Source organism: Podarcis melisellensis, assembly GCF_964234715.1.
Source record: "Podarcis melisellensis genome assembly, chromosome: 10".
NCBI lineage: Eukaryota > Metazoa > Chordata > Lepidosauria > Squamata > Lacertidae > Podarcis > Podarcis melisellensis.
In genome coordinates this window covers 44,953,697-44,968,314 of record NC_138542.1, presented here as the reverse complement: position 1 = coordinate 44,968,314, position 14,618 = coordinate 44,953,697, and the positions used below count along the sequence as shown (strand labels likewise).

Sequence of the window (14,618 nt, the reverse complement as noted above, 5' to 3'; positions counted from 1 at the left end):
TTTCCCTACAACAACAACAAAAATTAACATATGGGCATCATACAAGTGCATTTACATGCTTCTGGATCCACTGGATCCACCAGATTCATTGACATAGATGTTTTGAGATATATATATCACATATCATATGCTGTATATGTCATGTCTTGGTTACAGGAACCAGTACAGTGGTACCTCGGGTTAAGTACTTAATTCGTTCCGGAGGTCTATTCTTAACCTGAAACTGTTCTTAACCTGAAGCACCGCTTTAGCTAATGGGGCCTCCTGCTGCTGCCGCGCTGCCAGAGCATCCTGAAGCCAAGTTCTTAACCCGAGGTACTATTTCTGCGTTAGCAGAGTCTATAACCTGAAGCATATGTAACCTGAGGTACCACTGTATTTCCCATAGCATTTGTAATGGAGAACTGTCCCAAGTCTAACCCAAAAGGAGGCGCAGAATTGGGGGCAATCTCCTCACAATGAGCTGAAGCTGACTTAGAGCAAACAGTTAGCGTGCATATGGCCATTGGGCAGGTGGAATAGTTCTGCAATATTGTACCTCCATTTCTGCAAGAACACGAGTACTATGGACATTGGGCAAAAACCCTTCTCTAAAAGAAGCAGCCCCAGGACATAGACACCCCAAAGAACAGTTCACAGTGCTAGATATTAGATTGCAAAATATATAGCTGATATATCTATATATATTTTTTTTAAATATTTTATTAGTTTTTACACATATTAAAGACAATACATAACAAACACAAACATCAAAAACAAACAACAAAAATTGACTTCCCCATGCCTTCCCTTCGCCACATCCTTGTTTTACCGTTTTTTCGAGCAACTCATCAATCAATCTTTAGTTATGTCTCTTTTAAATTTTCTTAATGTTTAAGATTTACAGCTGTAATTCTTTGTTTCTTACCCCTTAACATCTTATCAGTCCACAATTTTACAATAGTTTTTTAAATATGTTTTGAATTTCCCCCAGTCCTCTTCCACTGTCTCCTTCTTCTGGTCACGGATTCTGCCGGTCATATCTGCCAGTCCCATATATTCCGTCACCTTCGATTGCCATTCTTCCAGAGTAGGTAGTTCTTGCATCTTCCAATACTTTGCCAACAAGATTCTTGCTGCTGTGGTTGCATACATAAAAAATATCTTATCCTTCTTTGGTACCAATTGGCCGACCATGCCCAAGAGAAAAGCCTCCGGTTTCTTTACAAATGTCCACTTAAGGACTTTCTTAATTTCATTATAGATCATTTCCCAGTAGGCTTTAATCTTTGGGCAAGTCCACCAAAGATGATAAAAAGTACCTTCAGCCTCGTTACACTTCCAGCATTTATTATTGGGCAAATGGTAGATCTTTGCAAGTTTGACTGGGGTCATGTACCACCTATAAATCATTTTCATTATGTTCTCTTTCAAGGCATTACATGCCGTAAATTTAACACCGGTGGTCCATAACTGTTCCCAGTCATCAAACATAATATCATGACCGATATCCTGTGCCCATTTAATCATAGCTGATTTCACCGTTTCGTCCTGTGTATTCCATTTCAGCAGCAAGTTATACATTTTAGATAGATTCTTAGTATTGGATTCTAGCAATTCTGTTTCTAACTTTGACCTCTCCTTCTGAAAACCAAGTTTCCTGTCCTGCTTGAACATCTCATTTATCTGACGATAATGTAACCAGTCTCGAACTTTATGCTTTAGCTTCTCAAAACTTTGTAGCTTCAATTTTTCACCATCATATTCTAAAATTTCACAATACTTAGGCCAATTAGAGTCCATATTAAGTTTTTTCACTGCTTTCGCTTCCATTGGTGACAACCACCTAGGGGTTTTACTTTCCAGTAAATCCTTGTATCTATTCCAAACATTATACAGTGCTTTCCTGACAATATGGTTTTTAAAGCTTTTATACACCTTTACCTTGTCATACCACAGATATGCATGCCAACCAAAACTGTTGTCATATCCTTCCAGATCAAGAATGTCTGTGTCTTCAAGAAGTAGCCATTGCTTCAACCAGCAAAATGCTGCTGATTCATAATAAAGTCTTAAGTCTGGCAGGGCAAAGCCCTGATATATCTATAAATGACATACATCATCGCTTAATATCCCCACTTGTGAGCTTTCCAGGGCTATCTGGCCACTGGTGGAGGCAGCAATGCAGCTCTTATGATTCAAGAGGTAGACTAAACTGAACTAACCGACCCAACATTTTGGGGAGACAATGGAGGACACAGAGATAAGCATCTTCAAACAGTAATGAACATCCTATTTTAAACAAGGAGCTCATGTCTGGGGAGTGGTTTTTTTTAAGCAGCCAAAAAAACCACCCCTCATTATATAACAGACGACCACTAGCGCAACTGAAACAAATTAATAGAATCAGAGCTTTAGTGCATTCCATAAGGAAACTCACATTTCTTATCTCCTTTATGAGGAGATGGAAGCCTTGTGAGCTCTGGGGTCTAGTTAGCCAAGTGAGTTTTATTAAACAAATAAAACAGCATGCATACGAAAGCAGCAATTAAAAATACAGTTTACTACCAGGGCTGGAGAAATGCTTCAAAATAATTATCTCAAGTATTTGCTCGAATAAATGAAAAAGCAGGATTTGCTGCAACTGTATTTGTGTCCCATTGGACCTCACTGCTAGAAATGTCCACCAAAGAATTAAGTGGAGGGGGGGAGGTAAAATTTAGACTTCCACAAACACACACAAGCGCTCGAAAGCTCAGAACAAGAGCTTCTGTGATGCAGTTGTAAACAGCACTGGACTCTAGAAAAACAGAGATGGGTTTGAATTTTAAATATCAGGCTCAGGCCAAAGGATTTATACCTTAAACAGTCAGGACTGGCTTAAGAGATTTTACCGTCGGAGGCAGAACAGCAAATGTTGCCCACCCCATTCCACAAGTAAAGAGGCATAATATTCAAGCCTAGCCAAGATACTTAACAACTTGGGATGAGGCTACAAAAAATACAGCTTTATACCCCTGCCCAGCCACTACAATGCATGGTAGAGCACCTCCTGTTGGTGCCAAATGTTTTGGCTCTTCACCTTGTGTCTACCAGTAGCAGGGCTTTCAGTGTTGTGGCCCCTTTAATGTGGAATTTATTCCCATCTAAGATACGGCATGCCCCAACTGTGTGCCATTTCAGATTCATGCTTAACTCTTATTATTTACACAAGCCTTTTATGACTGAACATTTTAATTAATGACTGTTGATCATCTTCTGGCATTGTATTGTTATTTTAACTTCATTACTTCTGGTGAGTGTTTTATACTTATTTTTCATTTTCTGTACATTTCTGATACTTTATAATGTTTATAAATCTTTTAAAATAAAATAAAATACTTCTGGGCTGAAGCCATGACGCTTTGTACAGCACCTTACAAACACTGTTAGACAAAATCAGTATTATTTAACAGTGCTTTGTGGGCACAGAACAGATTTGCAAAAGAAGAGCTGTGTCTCTGAACTAAAAAGACCATTTACTCTTGCTCTGTGGCATCAATGGGGCATCGGTTTTTGCTGCTTCTAAAAGATAGTTCACGCCCCCACCAATGCGACCATCTTGATTGCACAGTGTGGCATTGCGCTTATGTACTGTGTACTATGGGAAGTGAGTTGTGTGTGCACATAATCTAGAAGAAGAAGAAAAAGAAGAAGAGTTTGGATTTGAAATCCACCTTTCACTCCCTTTAAGGAGTCTCAAAGCGGCTAACAATCTCCTTTCCCTTCCTCCCCCACAACAAACACTCTGGGAGGTGAGTGAGGCTGAGAGACTTCAGAGAAGTGTGACTGGCCCAAGGTCACCCAGCAGCTGCATGTGGAGGAGCGGAGACGCGAACCCGGTTCCCCAGATTACGAGACTAACACTCTTAACCACTGCACCACACTGGCTCTCTATCTTGGCCTGGTCATGACTAGAGCAGGAGTGAGGAATCTGTGGCCTGGCAGCCAGAAGGGGAACTTCAGGTTGAGGGCAAATGCATCCCTCTAGTCTCCTCTATATGGCTCTCAGGATTCTCCCAGTCTACGCCCCTGCTCTGCCTTTTCCTTGCTTTTGCCTAGCTGAAGTGCATCCTTCAGCTGGGATAATGATGTGCATGGTGTGCGTGTGTGTGTGTGGCAGCCACTAGAAGGCAGCCTACTGTACAAAGGTAGGCGTCACTCCATTATTCCACTTACTTTTGTCTCTTAGCAGCTCCTGGAGAGAATGTGGCCCTTGAGATGAAATTGGTTCCCTATCACTGCTAGAGGGTGGCAGGGCAGGTTAGAAGATGCTGGACACCCCCCGCCCCCAAGGTTAATGGGAAGCTCACTGAGACAATTGGAAGATACTGGACATTCAGTAACCCCCCCCAAAAAAAAGCTTTAATGAGAACCTAGAAGAGGGTACAAGAAAGACCCTCACTGTCACCTTGTGAGTCAGATCAAAACCAGCCAACACACTTTGCATTTCACAGAAGTATTTGTAAGGGCTGCCTCACAGCTGAACAACAGTCCTAGGATTATTCATACGACTTGCTTGAATTATTATGAATAATGAGTAAATCTGAAAACATGGCAACATTTGCATAGACCACAGTTCCCAAGAGACAAATATGATGGGGAGGAAAGCTTTCCCCCCCTCTCACCTCTGTTCAGTTCTCTGCGTGTCACTGCATCCCTTCCAGATAGTGGACTTAATCATCCGTTTTACATTTGGCAAATATGCATATAGTAAAACTCATATATTTTAGAGACAATTACGCATTAAAGGAACAGTAAGTAAAGTCTCATTTTAGTGACCACAAATGAGAACTGAAAAATAAATACTACTTGTTAAAGGTGAAAGATTTATACCATCTGAAGAGAAACCAGAGTATAAATACTGCTTGTTAAGTCCTCACCATCTGTTCAGGGCACAATAGGCTGTATGCGTGTTCAGAAGTCTGGACACAATCCAGTCCCAATTTCAGTCCCATGGATTTTCAAACTCATTCCTAAACCATTTGTATTGAATGACTCTTAAAAGATGCTTAACTGTGGCTTCATTAGGCCTTATATTTTACAAAAAGAAAATAAGAGAAAAGTTTTGACTGTCTCAAAAACCAAATCATAGCTCCAGGATACTGGATAGATCAATATATATCCTACACTTTCTATGGCCACCAGAGTTCAATATGTATTCTAAATGGAAATATAGCCATATTATCAGTAATTTACATTTGTAGCACACATGTTCAGTTTAAGATGCACTAGTTGAACAACAGTTACAGATAGGTAGCCGTGTTGGTCTGCCATAGTCAAAACAAAAAAATTCCTTCCAGTAGCACCTTAAAGACCAACTAAGTTAGTTCTTGGTATGAGCTTTCGTGTGCATGCACACTTCTTCAGATACACTGAAACAGAAGTAACTAACTAAGAAGTAACTAAGTAACTAACTAACTAACTTAGTTGGTCTTTAAGGTGCTACTGGGAGGAATTTTTTTTTTTAGTTGAACAACAGTCTTTGAAATTTTAAGAAGCAGCTCTTGAATCGTGTACATAATGCCTGATAGAAGATGGAAGCTAATTCAGAAACAAATCTATTTGTGATCGCAAAATTCCAAATAGGAAAGACCTAATTTCATTTCTTTGATCATCTGGTCTAGTGCTTAAATTTGCTTTGCTGTGTAAAGTCCAACTATGATTTCTTTTGAGTTGTTCTGGTTTCTTTTTTCAGCTTGTGGTTCTCGTTATGCATCTGCAGCGGCACAAATGGGTTCTCCACCCAGCTGAGTCATCAGCCTGACCTCCCTTACCTACACCCCAAAAGCAGGGCTAGAAACTGAGATATGAAAGAAAGCTAGGAGCTAAATGGCACCTTAAACCTGGGTTATGGGCACAACTACGGAATGTCTAGGTTCACTTTTTAAATAACAAGAATATAAAGCTGAAAATGAACTGCAGCTAAAATACTATGTTCATTTTTCACTTGTCCTTCCCCTGCCCACCCCCTAATATTCTTAAGAGGGTCTCTTCTCCAGTCTTCAGAAAGTAGCTGGAACTGGGGAGGCAGAAAAAGGTCCTCCTTTCCTTCCACTCTGCAGTTTTAATCTGAAATCTTAGGTGCAATACTGCACCCAGAACTCAGAAACTAACTAATTAAATTCCCTGTTGCAAAATGCGCCCAGAACAATGGGAGTTTTGAACACTGCCCAAAAGCCTTCCTTTGAGATTCTGCAGTGTGTTGAGGGCTGCCTGTATGTTTCACTTTCTTAACAGCTTTACCTCTTTTCTCTCCATCTTTCCTTGGCTCCAAGGTAGCCACCTGCTCTGTTCAACTCGGCTACTCCAAGTGGATCTCAACTGCCTTCTAACCCATCCAAACTTTTTGAAAGCTTTGCTTTTGAACAGGTAGGAATCTATTAGCATCACGGCAAGGATTTGGGGACCACTGAAATTGGCTGGGAAACATATCCTTTTTAATTTCCATATATTTGCGAGTTTAACAAGATGACTTCTGGTTGCAGTGACCTCGCCATGTAAATACTGCTGCAAGTCATACTGCTGTTTTCTGAAACATGAAAAAAAACCCGTCTAGTCTTGACTTGCCCTACAACCCTAGGCATTAACAGGGAACAACGGATATTGAAAACCATTAGGCTGCTCTCAGGTTCTGTTGGAATATACATATATTGATTCCCATCCAGCTGGAAGGTAGTTGAAACCAGTTTTGCTTGAGAGAATGTACACAAGGAGAGCTCAAACCTTCGGGGTCCCTTCCAACTCTACAATTCTATGAAAAGCAAATGTTTTGGGATTTGGCCTGGGATATTGTTTAATATCCCAGGATTGGAGTGCTAAAGTAGGGAGTCAAGAGATAAAAGGAACAACTGGCAAGTTTGGCCTTGGAGTTCAAAATGAAGCAGGGCAAAGGCTAATAGAGTTCTGCCAAGAGAACAAGCTGGTCATCACAAACACGCTTTTCCAACAACACAAGAGATGACTCTACACATGGACATCACCAGATGGGCAGCATCGAAATCAGATTGATTATATTCTCTGCAGCCAAAGATGGAGAAGCTCTATACAGTCAACAAAAACAAGACCTGGAGCTGACTGTGGCTCAGATCATCAGCTTCTTATAGCAAAATTCAAGCTTAAACTGAAGAAAGTAGGAAAAACCACTGGGCCGGTAAGATACAATCTAAGTCAAATCCCTTATGAATACACAGTGGAAGTGAGGAACAGGTTTAAGGATTTAGATTTGGTGGACAGAGTGCCTGAAGAACTATGGATGGAGGCTCGTAACATTATACAGGAGGCAGCAACTAAAACCATCCCAATGAAAAGGAAATGCAAGAAAGCAAAGTGGCTGTCCAACGAGGCCTTACAAATAGCGGGGGAGAGAAGGCAAGCAAAATGCAAGGGAGATAGTGAAAGATACAGGAAATTGAATGCAGATTTCCAAAAAATAGCAAGGAGAGACAAGAAGGCCTTCTTAAATGAGCAATGCAAAGAAATAGAGAAAAACAATAGAATGGGAAGAACCAGAGATCTGTTCAAGAAAATTGGAAATATGAAAGGAACATTTCGTTCAAAGATTACCATAATAAAAGACAAAAGTGGAAAGGACCTAACAGAAGCAGAAGACATCAAGAAGAGGTGGCAAGAATACACAGAGGAATTATACCAGAAAGATATGGATGTCTCGTACACCCCAGGGAGTGTGGTTTCTGACCTTGAGCCAGACATCCTGGAGAGTGAAGTCAAATGGGCCTTAGAAAGCACTGCTAATAAGAAGGCCAGTGGAAGTGATGGTATTCCAGCTGAACTATTTAAAATTTTAAAAGATGATGCTGTTAAGGTGCTACACTCAATATGCCACCAAATTTGGAAAACTCAGCAGTGGCCAGAGGATTGGAGAAGATCAGTCTACATCCCAATCCCAAAGAAGGGCAGTGCCAAAGAATGCTCCAACCACCGCACAATTGCACTCATTTCACATGCTAGCAAGGTTATGCTTAAAATTCTACAAGGCAGGCTCAAGCAGTATGTGGACCGAGAACTCCCAGAAGTGCAAGCTGGATTTTGTAGGGGCAGAGGAACCAGAGACCAAATTGCAAACATGCGCTGGATTATGGAGAAAGCTAGAGAGTTCCAGAAAGACATCTACTTCTGCTTCATTGACTATGCAAAAGCCTTTGACTGTGTCGACCACAGCAAACTATGGCAAGTTCTTAAAGAAATGGGAGTGCCAGATCACCTCATCTGTCTCCTGAGAAATCTCTATGTGGGACAAGAAGCTACAGTTAGAACTGGATGTGGAACAACTGACTGGTTCAAAACTGGGAAAGGAGGACGGCAAGGCTGTATATTGTCTCCCTGCTTATTTAACTTATATGCAGAATTCATCATGTGAAAGGCTGGGCTGGATGAATCCCTAGCCGGAATTAAGATGCCATGGTTTTCCCAGTAGTGATGTATGGAAGTGAAAGCTGGACCATAAAGAAGGCTGATCGCCGAAGAATTGATGCTTTTGATGCTGGAGGAGACTCTTGAGAGTCCCATGGACTGCAAGAAGATCAAATGCATCCATTCTGAAGGAAACCAGCCCTGAGTGCTCACTGGAAGGACAGATCATGAAGCTGAGGCTCCAATACTTTGGCCACCTCATGAGAAGAGAAGACTCCCTGGAAAAGACCCTGATGTTGGAAAAGATGGAGGGCACAAGGAGAAGGACAGAGGACAAGATGGTTGGACAGTGTCCTCGAAGCTAGAAACATGAGTCTGACCAAACTGCGGGAGGCAGTGGAAGACAGGAGTGCCTGGCATGCTCTGGTCCATGGGGTCACGAAGAGTCAGACACGACTAAACGACTAAACAACAACAAATTGTTTAAGAGAAGAATGGGGAAGCTATGGTGCTATAGAAGCTATTGGACCAAAGCTTCCAGCATCCCTGACCCCCGGCCTAGCTGGATGGGGCTGATGGGAGTTGGAGTTGAATGCTGTAGGACAGGCATAGGCCAACTTGGCCCGCCAGATGTTTTGGGACTACAACTCCAATCAGCAACAGCATCTGAAATGCCACAGGTCCACCATTCATGGTGTAAAGCTGTGAACTTTCTTCAGCTTGGGGAAGTGCAAAACATTAACTTCTGACTGATGAGAAATTACGGAGGCAGTGCTATGGCGTTTTGCTTTCTTTTGGATTAGGGTGCACTGCAGACTTGCATTTCTTTCTTTTTAAAAGTTCTTTTTTTATTTTGACAAAGTAATAATCATAAATAAATAAGAATAAAAATGTGCACCCCACCACCAATACCATTCCATTATAATTATCCAACCTCCCAAAATTTCAACACCTCTTGCCATGGTTTGAACCCTTTCCGTTTTAACAGTATAAATTCTACAAACACCCTCCATATCTACTCAAAATCATTTTGCATGCATACAGTGGCGGAGAGCAGGCAAGGGTCCTGGGGGTGGGGGGTAGCACGCATCCTGGGGGTGGGGCGTCCTGGGGGTGGGGGGCAGCCACAATGGCACCCTGCCGGGATCGTGCTGCCAGGGGCGGTGCGCTCCTCCTGCACTCCTCTTTCTCTTCCTCTTCCTCTGCCAGTGCCTGCATATTCCCCCATCTTGCCTCGATGGCATGTGTTAATAGCTATATTCCACACCTCTTTATACCATTCTTCCATTTCATATTCTGCTTGCCCCTTCCATTTCCTAGCTATAATAATTTGTGCAGCTGTCAATAAATTTGTGAGCAGGCCTTTCATAGCCTGCAAACCTTCCACCCTATCGGAAATTGATAATGATGCTGTCAGGAGCTCATCCTACACTTGAGTAGGACACTGGCAGAGATACATGCCCAACTGGCATGTTCTCTCCCTCCTGGTCAGGAGCTTCATTAGCTTTCTTCAGCCCAAACATCACAGCGACCAATGCCAACAGACACCGGCACACTTAGGGATCCACAGAGTCTTTGCAGCTTGCGTAACAGACTTCAGCATTTTGGTTAATCTACATATAAACACACACAGAGCACTGCAACATGGCTCCCTCTCTCTCTCTAGCATCAGATAGCAAATAGAAAGAACAAAGGACAATAGTCCCCCTTCACAGAATACAGTAACACAAACATTCTCTCTCCGTCACTTTCCACTCTGTGGAGTCAAAACACACACAGTCATGTGATAGATAAAAATCCCATGACTGCAATCATGGAGCAGGAATTCTAACAGATCCTACCTCTGGACTTTTTGACAGCTTTAACCCAGTGATTTCTGTTATCTCCCTTAAACACCAGACTTGTATTTCTGTCATATTTGCTTTTACTTACAAATATATAAGCAGGACAAAGTGGAAAGTAAATGAATTCTCTCACAGCAGGCACCAGATCCCCAGAGAAATCTCCTACATCCCAAGATTCTTTACCTTCAGCCAGTTCACAGCTCCCCCAGGATACACACTGTCTTGTTCTCTCTAAATTCAAACTGCCTTTACCTGTTTCTCTGTATTCTCCTCACAGGTGCATATCCCATTCCAAATATTGGGTAGAGATTTCTAGTTACCATCTTGGGTCATAGTTCCCACTGATCAACCCATCACTCTGGATTACTAGGTAACAATCACACTAACAGATGATGGTTAGTCAGCATCCATGGCAGTATACATGCAAAAACAAGCCCCTTTTAACCTTGTTTTAAGTGAGCTAAATACATCCAGATGCTTAAGCCTCTCAATGAAAGGCTTGGGGGAGGTATTTTTAAATCATGCCTACATCCCCAATACCCTCTTGATATGTATTTGAGCTATGTATGAATCCACTGCTAAACCAGGAGTTGAGAGTAGTGATAAGGAGACTCGGTGGAGATAACACACTTTTATGAAGCCTGAAGCTGCGCCTGAACAGATGTAGATTGTATTGTATCTACCTTGGCCAGAGTCTCTTGGGCTCTGCCTCATTCATTTAGAAAGTTCAGCAGCACTGCTCTGTCTTGGCAGTGGGAAATAAAGCCTTTTGGATGGGAATCCGAAATGTAGGCTACTTTCCAATTACAGCCAAAAGCCATCCCTGGAGCTTCAGCATGGCCTGTGCTGTAAGGGCTGCTAAGAGCTTGTTTGTTTCTTCAGTCCAATTAAGCAACAGCTCTTGATTTTAGAAATGAATAAATGAAACACTTCATCATCTGTGTGAGCGCTTGTCTTTGGTATCTACTGGCAAGGGTCTTCCATTTGCCCGGGAACAGATTAAAAGGAGACCATGAGATCTTTTGAGATTCAGAAGTTCAACTTACTCTTAATTGTTTAAGTATATAACTGTTGTGCTGAGCTGTGGTATCTACTGGCAAGGGTCTTCCATTTGCCTGGATTAAAAGGAGACCATGAGATCTTTTGAGATTCAGAAGTTCAACTTACTCTTAATTGTTTAAGTATATAACTGTTGTGCTGAGCTGTGGGATGTTTTTAGTTTTATTGGAAAGAGGTGTTTGAATGTTTGTATTTTATCTGTTTATGTAAACAGCTTGTCCTGAAATGTAGAATTCTATCCTGAAAGGATAGAATTTTTTAAATAAATTAAAATATGGGATGGGGTTAAAAGGAGAAGACTGTAAATATCTTAAGATCATTCTATTTAGGAAGGATTTTTTTAAATCACACTTGCACAAAGAATACCTGTACAAATGTCTCTGAATTGAACCGGGGGTGACCTAGGTGACTCCCAAAGTCCTTTCCAACTCTAAATCTGTTTTGATGATTGATTTATAGTATTTTATAGTATGTTTTATGGCATCATTTGTTGCGTTAATATGCTGCTCGCCACTTTGGGGGACTGTGGGCCTAAAAATGATATATAAATATATCTATAAAATAGCACAATATAATCCTTGAGACAGCCATTTTATAATGCGCCTCCTGAGTATTGCTCATGTTCCTCTTATTATGGTTGGATAGGACTCTTTAAGCTGAGCACTGTGGGTAACTGCCATTTTTTTGGGGGGGGATATGGCACCCAGATTCTTCTCTGAAGAGTGTTGCTTCTTCCTCTCTTAGAAAATCGCGCAGGCCAGGTGCACCAACTCTGGGGCCAACATGTCTCTTGTCCCCTCAATCTTTGTCATAAGGGGGTTTGGCCACCTCAGTGCTGAGGGGGCCTGGTGTGCATTATGCACATTGCAAGTTGCATGTCACAGCTTCACAACCAGCTCCTACAGAGCGCTCAGCCTTTTCCAGATGACACAACATCATTTGCATGCAACGCATGTGGCATTACACATGCACAATGTGAGTCACTCACTTGATGCTATGCGCACACAACGTGTGCCCTCACCCCAATATTGGGGGCAGCCTGGCACTTCTAGGTTGGGCCATGATGGTTAAAGCTTCACCTACTTAATCTCTGTATGTCAGGACACTATCAAAGGCACAGAAAGAGGCGGGGAAATGGCTCTATTGCTACAAGTGTACCTTGGTCCTTGTGTGGGATGGTGCTTGGTGTTGACCTGTGACTGGAAAGAGTGGGGCAAATGCTAAGTGTGGAAAGGCCCATAGTATGCATGGCAAGTTCTATAAGCAACACTTACAGACAAGGCAGAAAACAGCAGTGCCAATCTGCTTACTAGTCTTTAAACCGAAAAATGTTAAAACTGCTTTCATGTTTTTAACAAGTAGCTCTGTGTGTGTGTGTGTGTGTGCACGCGTGCACACGCACGCACCCCCCCCAAGCCATCAAAAAACAGAAGCGAAAAAGGAAAGGATATTACAGTAGTTGTGGCCCTGTTGTCAGACATCTGCTTTAGTGCTCTTGCAACTGAAATGCAGACAGGGATTGGATAATGCTGGCTCCTAAACCTATGGAGAGGTCCCTTGTCCCTTTTCAAAAGGCGACTGATTAATTGCTCATTTTGCCTGATGACTCTCTGAGGCAGGCACTAATGCTGACTTCAACAGGGCAATTCAACCCCTTTCTTCCATCAGAGAGAGAGAGCGAGAGAGCACTAGCTCTGTCACTTCCCTTTTCAGAATCACTCTGGGGTTTCCACTGCTCTTCTGCGACGACAAGCATGTCATTTTGAAGTTTGTCAATCACAATTTAATCAACCAGCCGCTACATCTGAAGCTTAACGGGTATCAGATCATAATTTGCTTGCTGATTATACCTCTGTGGCAATTTGTCTCTGACTCCATTTAAACGTTCAATGTAAAATGCAGCCAGGTTGTTTCCTCTTCAGCTGATTCAAAGTGCAAGGTAGTATCTGGCAAACTTACACGAATTTGAGAACAGATGTGAAGTCCCCTGCCTTGGCCCCAAGGCTTCACGCCCAGTGCGACCGGACCAGTCATGCTCCCTTAAATCCACCTCTGACAGATCTCTAAACCAAAAAGCAGTCTCCTTTCAGATGCATCTTCCACAGTACCTGCCCTAGTCAAGGATATATTCCACTCTTGGTTGGGTATAATCCCTACCCCCCTGGATATGCACCTGCAACAACTAGGTAATTAGGGTACCATCTTTTTCTGACTCCTACTCAAAGGCAGGCACAGGGCAAGGTGATCTGACAGCCACAAGCGACACTGTTTGGGTGTTATTTAAGGGCAGAAGAGCAGGGGAAACAGTTCTGACCCATAGGGCACAGTCCATCATCATGCCTGACTCCTGTTCATTTCAGTGAGGCTTGTGCAGGCATTTCCGGGTGGAATATGCCTCAGAAAGTGACATCCTTTTCGGTTATTTGGCCTCACAGCTCTGAGCAGACTCGTGACCTTTCACAGCAGCCTGCTACAGTCTTTTGTCGACTGGCAACTGCCAGCAAGGAGATAGGTATCACATTCGAGGAATCATTGAAATAGGGGCTACAGTGATCTTTATTTGTCATAGTTATGCAGTCATTTCATTGTGGTAGAAGCCCCCGGATCAATACATTTGTTCACATTGCTAATATACCCTCACGAGTAAGCATACTCCTATGTACATTTGTGTTCCTGGCTGAACCCCTGATTAACTGGGCATCTAAGATGACCCAATCCTTCTCTTTATGGTCGTCTGCCAATTGGATGATGCTGACAGCAGTGCCTGTTGGAAAATCCAGGCTTTGCTCATATTCAAAAGACTACAAAGCAGAAAAGGTATTCTCCATCTTGGGGGGTGTCCCCCTCATCATTTCAAGACTTTAAGAGCAGCAAGGTTTGAGAGATGGAGATGGTTCTCTCACACATCTTTTTTTACATATGTTACAGTGCACGGGTGCAGTTGTGGTCTGAGACTAACACCTCTTCTTTGGAACAGTTAGAAGAAAATATAGCAAAAGTGTGAAACCTTCAGCAGCAGAACCTATCTCCTTCCCAAGGAAATAAACGTTTCCATGTCTTGATCGTTTTTATAACAATCAAGACATTTTATAATTGCCTTGTAATTTATGGTTTGCTTACACCAGGGTTAGGGAGCCTGCACTCCAACAACATCTGGAGGACCACAACTCTCATCGTCCCTGACCATTGGGCATGCTGGCTATTGTGAAGGCACTCTCATGAATCATTAACATCCTCTACCACTCCACCTAATAGAAAATCACAGAAAGAAATATTTAGCCACATTCCCAAGCTCATTATTAAAAAATCACTCACATCTTCTTC

At 42.3% G+C, this 14,618-nt stretch overlaps 1 long non-coding RNA gene across 1 annotated transcript; it reads left to right on the top strand.

Annotated features, from left to right (window-relative positions):
* The first annotated feature begins 2,499 nt into the window (after positions 1-2,499).
* On the top strand, positions 2,500-14,371 carry LOC309379498. Its single transcript, XR_014172513.1, has 3 exons — positions 2,500-3,274; positions 5,717-6,390; positions 14,223-14,371. It is a non-coding gene; the product is annotated as an uncharacterized lncRNA (long non-coding RNA).
* The last annotated feature ends 247 nt before the right edge of the window (positions 14,372-14,618 follow it).